Here is a 7,627-nt window from a genome sequence, read left to right on the forward strand (position 1 = left end):
TAAACTGACTTATGTGGGGGAGGGAGACAGTGGTCCTGAAGGTAGGAGTCTACCAAGTGCTGAAGATGTTCATCCAAATGTCAAGGACCAAATGGAGCAAACAGCACGCAGACCTAGTGGTGGGAGGAAAATATCCTTAAATAAGAGACATGGGGGGAATGATCAGTGGTCTTCAATGTCTGTATACTAATGCACAGAGCATGGGAAATAAACAAGATGAACTTGAGCTCTTGGTACAGCAAACTAAATACGACATAATAGGCATCACTGAAACCTGGTGGGATGAGTCTCATGACTGGAATGTAGTAATAGAGGGATACAATCTATTTCAGAGAAATAGACCAAACAGGAAAGGAGGAGGGGTAGTGTTATATGTCAGGGATGTGTATACCTGTGAAGAGACCCAGGATTTAAAACTTCAAAGCCAAATTGAGAGTATCTGGGTCAAAATTAAGGGAGAGAAAAATAACAGTGATCTTATTGTGGGATTCCTTCAGTAGCACCTTAAAGACCAACTAAGATTAAAGACCAACTAAGATTAAGATTAGAGATCAACTAAGATTAACAGATTAAGGTGCTACTGAAGGAATTTTTTTATTTTGCTTCAACTCAGACCAACACGGCTGCCTACCTGTAACTCATTGTGGGAGTTTACTATAGATCCCCAAGCCAAACTGAGGACACAGATGATGCCTTCCTAGAACAGATGACCAAGCATTCTAAAGGAAGTGAGATAGTAGTAATGGGGGATTTCAACTATCCTGATATTTGTTGGATGTCAAACTCAGCCAAGAGCATAAGGTCGAACAGATTCCTCACTGGCCTTGCAGACAAATTCATTGTCCAAAAAGTGGGAGAAGCAACAAGAGGATCAGCCATTTTAGATCTGGTCCTAACCAATAGTGATGACCTGGTTAGTGGGGTAGAAGTGGCAGGAGCATTAGGTGGGAGTGATCATGCTCTTCTGGAGTTTATTATTGAGAGGAAAGGAGCAACCAAGCATACTAAGATTCAAATCCTAGACTTTAAGAAAGCCGACTTCAGAAAATTTAGGGAAATGCAGGGTGAGATCCCATGAACAGAAATACTAAAAGGGAAGGGAGTTCATGATGGTTGGGAGTTTGTAAAAAGGGAGATATTAAAAGCACAACTTCAGGCAATACCAAAGAGACGGAAACATGGAAAGTGCCTAAAGAAGCCAGGGTGGCTAGCTAAAGAACTTTTAACTGAGTTAAGATTTAAAAGGGATATGTACAAAACATGGGAAAAGGGGAAAATCACCAGAGAGGAATTCAAACAAATAGCCAGCACGTGTAGAGACAAAGTCAGAAAAGCTAAAGCACAGAATGAACTCAGGCTTGCTAGAGAGGGCTTTTATGGGTATGTCCGTAGCAAAAGGAAGAAGAAGGAAACAGTGGGTTCACTTAGAGGAGAAGATGGTGAAATGCGAACAGGGGATAGAGAAAGGGCAGAACTCCTCAACGCCTTCTTTGCCTCAGTCTTCTCCAAAAAAGAAAACAATGCCCGACCTGAAAAATATGGAGCCGATCATTCAGCAGGGGAAACACAGCCCAGAATAAGTAAGGAGGTAGTACAAGAATACTTGGCTAGTTTAGATGTATTCAAGTCTCCAGGGCCAGATGAACTACATCCAAGAGTATTAAAAGAACTGGCAGAGGTGATCTCAGAACCACTGGCAATAATCTTTGAAAATTCCTGGAGAACAGGCAAAGTTCCAGCAGACTGGAGGAGCACAAATGTTGTCCCTATTTTCAAAAAGGGGGAAAGAGAGGACCCAAACAATTATCGCCCAGTCAGCCTGACATCAATACCAGGAAAGATTCTAGAGCAGATCATTAAGCAAACGGTCTGTGAGCACCTAGAAAGAAACTCTGTGATCACTAAAAGTCAGCATGGGTTCCTGAAAAATAAGTCATGTCAGACTAATCTGATCTCATTTTTTGACAGAATTACAAGCCTGGTAGATGAAGGGAATGCCGTGGATGTAGCCTATCTTGATTTCAGCAAGGCCTTTGACAAGGTGCCCCATGATATTCTTGTAAAGAAGCTGGTGAAATGCGGGCTAGACAATGCTACCATTCAGTGGATTTGTAACTGGCTGACTGACCGAACCCAAAGGGTGCTCATCAATGGCTCCTTCTTATCCTGGAGAGTAGTGACTAGTGGGGTGCCACAGGGTTCTGTCTTGGGCCCCGTCTTATTCAACATCTTTATCAATGACTTGGATGATGGGCTTGAGGGCACCCTGAGCAAGTTTGCAGATGACACCAAATTGGGAGGGGTGGCTAATACCCCAGAGGACAGGATCACACTTCGAAATGACCTTAACAGATTAGACAGCTGGGCCAAAGCAAACCAGATGAATTTTAACAAGGAGAAATGTAAAGTACTACACTTGGGCAAAAAAATGAAAGGCACGAATACAGGATGGTCGACACCTGGCTTGAGAGCAGTACATGTGAAAAGAATCTAGGAGTCTTGGTAGACCAGAAACTTGACATGAGTCAGCAGTGTGATGCAGCAGCTAAAAAAGCCAATGCAATTCTGGGCTGCATCAATAGGAGCATAGCATCTAGATCAAGGGAAGTAATAGTACCACTGTATTCTGCTCTGGTCAGACCTCACCTGAAGTACTGTGTCCAGTTCTGGGCACCACAGTTCAAGAAGGATACTGACAAGCTGGAACGTGTCCAGAAGAGGGCAACGAAAATGGTTGAAGGCCTGGAAACGATGCCTTATGAGGAACGGATTAGGGAGCTGGGTTTGTTTAGCCTGGAGAAGAGAAGGTTAAGGGGTGATATGATAGCCATGTTCAAATATATAAAAGGATGTCCTATAGAGGAGGGAGAAATGTTGTTTTCTGCTGCTCCAGGGAAGCGGACACGGAGCAATGGATTCAAACTACAAGAAAGAAGATTCCACCTAAACATTAGGAAGAACTTCCTGACAGTAAGAGCTGTTCGTCAGTGGAATTTGCTATCAAGGAGTGTGGTGGAGTCTCCTACTTTGGAGGTCTTTAAGCAGAGGCTTGACAGGCATATGTCAAGAATGCTTTGATGGTGTTTCCTGCTCATCAGGGGGTTGGACTGGATGGCCCTTGTGGTCTCTTCCAACTCTACGATTCTATGATTCTATGATCTAGCAGAAATAATCCTATCTGATGATGTGTGCATGCACACGAAAGTTCATACCAAAATAAAAACTTAGTTGGTCTTTAAGGTGCTACTGAAGGAATTTTTTTATTTTACTTCGACCCAGACCAACACGGCTACCTACTTGTAACCATCTAGCATAGTTTTTTTTCTACCTAAAAAGGTTTAAGAACTTCAAACCCAAATGATTTTAACCTAGAGGCATCAAAAATCAACCTCATGAATCAAATCTGGAATTTTCTACTTGGAGACCATAGGTGAGGCTTCGGTTGTTGGCTTTCACTATGGCTGTATTGCGATGCTTAATGAAGATGCCTAGCACCAGAACTGTGATCAGAGAGAATAGAAGTGCAGAAAAAGTTGAAACAATGGCCAGGGTTTCATCTAAGGCTAGGAAGTTTGGGATCTTAGGAATGCATAGATCCTGATCATTGTTTGGATACTGATCTGCTGGGCAACTGAGACATGTTTCTATGTCTGAAAACAAATAAAAAATGCATTGCAATTTGAAGCAACCAAAAGTATTCTTAAGAATTTCCTCATCAATAATCCATCTAGCATTAATAATCCTATCTGATGAAGTGTGCATGCACACGAAAGCTGATACCAAAGTAAAAACTTAGTTGGTCTTTAAGGTGCTACTGAAGGAATTTTTTTATTTTGTTTCGACTCAGACCAACACGGCTACCTATTTGTAACCATCTAGCATAGTTTTTTTCTACCTAAAAAGGTTTAAGAACTTCAAACCCAAATGATTTTAACCTAGAGGCATCAAAAATCTGGAATTTTCTACTTGGAGGACATCTGCTCTTACAGTCCCCCTGCTTTTTCTTAGAACAGGGGTGTCAAACTCAAATTCATCGGGGGCCGCATCAGCAGTTTGGTCACCCTCAAAGGGCCAGTTGTATCTGTAGGACTATGTGTCCACTCTTTATTATCATAAATTATTGTCACTGCATTCAATTATTACTGTTTTTGTAATAATGTAAGTAATAACTAGCTCTGAAAGCATAAACATAGTCAGAATAATGGCAAGTAGATATTTAAATGTACAATTATTGTACAATTTATTGAAAAATGATTTTTGGTAACTGCACTGGGTGGTGGAGGCTCGCTAGGGTTTCATGCAGGACCTTTGCAGAGCTACTGGAGATGCTGGGGTCCTTCTGCATGCAAGACAGATGTTCTGCCAGTGAGCCACCACCTTTCACCAAAGGGACTGGCTGAGGTTGACTCACTGAAGCTGCTCTCCTGATTCCAGGGTTTAAGGGCCAGAAGTATAAAGCAGCATCCTATGTTTCTGAGGAGAGGGAGAGGGAGAGGGAGAGGGAGAGGGAGAGGGAGAGGGAGAGGGAGAGGGAGAGGGAGAGGGAGAGGGAGGGGAGAGTGAGGGGAGGAAGGAAGGAAGGAAGGAAGGAAGGAAGGAAGGAAGGAAGGAAGGAAGGAAAGAGGGGAGAGAAAGAAGAGTAGGAAATAAGGAAGAGAATAAAGAAGGAAAGAAAAAGAAAGAGGGAGAGAAGACGGAAAGGGAGAAAGAAGGAAGGAAGTAGAGGGAAAGAAAGAATAAGAATGAGGGAGAGGAAGAAAGTTGGGAAGGACGGAAGGAAGAAAGGAAGGAAGTAAGGAAGAAAGAAAGAAAGAAAGAAAAGAGGGAGCAGGAGGGAGAGAGGAAGGAAAGAGGTGAGAGAAAGAAGAGTAGGAAAGAAGGAATAAAGAAGGAAAGAAAAAGAAAGAGGGAGAGAAGACAGAGATAAAGAAGGAAGGAAGGAGAGGGAAAGAAAGAATAAGAACGAGAGAGAGGAAGGAAGAAAGGGAAGGGGGGGTCGCCGCCTTGATCAGCGCCAGAAAAGAGCGCGAAGGGACCCAGGGGCAAAAAGCATTTCCCCGGCCCCAGCTGTTTGCCGGCGCTTTGTTGGCGCGGCGCTTCAGCAGCAAGGTCCCACTGCTGGGTCCCGCTGGCTGGGGCGCTCGGCAGGCCACATGACGAGGTCTGGCGGGCCGGATTTGGCCCCCGGGCCTTGTGTTTGACACCCGTGTCTTAGAACCAAATTAACTGTTCAGCAGATTAAGGATTAAATTACAGCTGAAATTTTAGGAGCCCAGAATGGCATGTTTAATGAGATTTTCACCCTCTAGTCTATTTAATTGCTCATCTTCTAACATTGTGTATGCCATCAAATGCCAACAGTGCCCTTCAGCTCTCTATATTGGACAAACAGGCCAAACCCTACGCCAAAGGATAAATGGACATAAATCTGACATCAGGAACCAGAAGACAGAAAAACCAGTAGGAGAACACTTCAATCTCCCAGGACATTCTATACAAGATCTCAAAGTAGCTGTCTTACTACAAAAGAATTTCAGAAATAGACTGGAAAGAGAAGTTGCTGAATTACAACTTATCACCAAGCTCAAAACCATGGAGGGACCTGGTTTGAACAATGATATCGGATTCTTATCTCATTATACATGATAAGTGATCTTCAGCCATCTCAACCCTTGTTTTTTCATGCAAAACCATTTGCAGTCATTTTCGGTCATCAACAGCTATCAGTCAGTCAATCACCCACTTCCACCACCCTTCTGAGTGATCTCCCCTCCCCATCCCCACCCCTCCCCACCCCTTCTCTACATAAGTGCCTGGGGACTTCTATTTCACTGTATCTGAAGAAGTGTGCATGCACACGAAAGCTCATACCAAAATAAAAACTTAGTTGGTCTTTAAGGTGCTACTGAAGGAATTTTTTTATTTTACTTCGACCCAGACCAACACGGCTACCTACCTGTAGTCAAACAAAATAATTCTTAGAGTAGAAAGCACCACTTCTAGCCCACCCTAATTTTGTAGAATTTGGAGGTAAAATATATTACCTTCCACTTAAAAAAGAAATCTTCAAGATGTTTTAAAGATAAAAATATATTGATGTTATCTATAAATAATGAGAACAACGCATCTGTTAATTTAAGCCAGGCATCCCCAAATTGTGGCTCTCCAGATGTTTTGGCCTAAAACTCCCATGATCCCCAGCTAACACGACCAGTGGTCAGGAATGATGGGAATTGTAGTCCAAAACATCTGGAGGGCCAAAGTTTGGGGATGCCTGATTTAAGCCTTCTCTCAATAGTTATTATTATTATTATTATTATTATTATTATTATTATTATTATTATTAAAGCCTTCTCTCCTGCAGCAGGTTAATGTCAACAATATTGACAGGAGCCCAGAGCTTTTGCATTATCTTAAGATGTCATCTCCAACCTTTCTCATTTGAAATCATTCCTTCTGGACATGGATCACAATCATAGCAGCAAAACTTCTTCCCCTCCTTCTTTTTCTTCCCGTAACCAGGAAGGCAGTTGGAATTACATATAGAAAGTGGTGGCACCTATACAAAGAGATAGGAAGAGTTTAATATTAAGATCTTCTTTTGGGGAATTTATCAAATATCCAATATCAGGTAATTTAACAGTAAATAGGAGGACTAATAGCGTGAAATGATCCATATGTAGTACACAAATGGCACATACAGTGTGGTAAAAAGCTGCTGTTCTAAGCATCATACAAACACATGAAGATTTCAATATTCATACCTGGACCTTACAGCTGTCTTAGAATTCGGTGTAATTTCACCCCTGGCTTTGACTTTTGATGGAGTCACCACCTAACGGCATTTGCTTCAAGGAAATCAAGTGGTGTTTTTTTGTTGTGGCTCAAGGAATTAAAGGTAAGCCATTATAGTGGTTCTGCTCCTACCTGCAGGGTCAGTACAAGAAACTAGTACTAGGAGCGCCAGTGTGGTGTTGTGGTTAAGAGCGGTAGACTCATAATCTATTGATCTGGGTTTGCGTCTCTGCTCCTCCACATGCAGCTGCTGGGTGAACTTGGGCTAGTCACACTTCCTTGAAGTCTCTCAGCCCCATTCACCTCACAGAGTGTTTGTTGTGGGGGAGGAAGGGAAAGGAGAATGTTAGCCGCTTTGAGACTCCTTCGGGTAGTGATAAAGCGGGAAATCAAATCCAAACTCCTCCTCCTCCTCTAGGAAATCAAATTATGGCATTTCAGGGACTGTGCATTTACCGTATATGCTGGCGTATAAGGCGACTGGGCATATAAGACGACCCCTTACTTTTCAAGTTAAAATATAGAATTTGGGATGTACTCCAGCCCTTTTTTGGCGGGGAGGGGAGGGGAGGGTGTCTTCTCCAGCACTCAAGTCTGCAGCCGGGGAAATGGTGGTTTGTTTGTTTGCTTGCTTGCTTAGTTATTGAGAGGGGGAAAGAAGCCAGCGAAAGGAGAGATAGAGAAGCAGAGACATCGATCAAAAGGAGGGAGAGGGAGAGGGAGAGGGAGGCAGAGACATCGAGCAAAAGAAACCATAGAGAGGATAGCGATAGAGGGGCAGAGACATCGGAGGCTCACACAGCCAGCGAAAGACGCTGAGCAGCAGTGAAAG

This window comes from Zootoca vivipara, chromosome 13 (assembly GCF_963506605.1).
Source record: "Zootoca vivipara chromosome 13, rZooViv1.1, whole genome shotgun sequence".
NCBI lineage: Eukaryota > Metazoa > Chordata > Lepidosauria > Squamata > Lacertidae > Zootoca > Zootoca vivipara.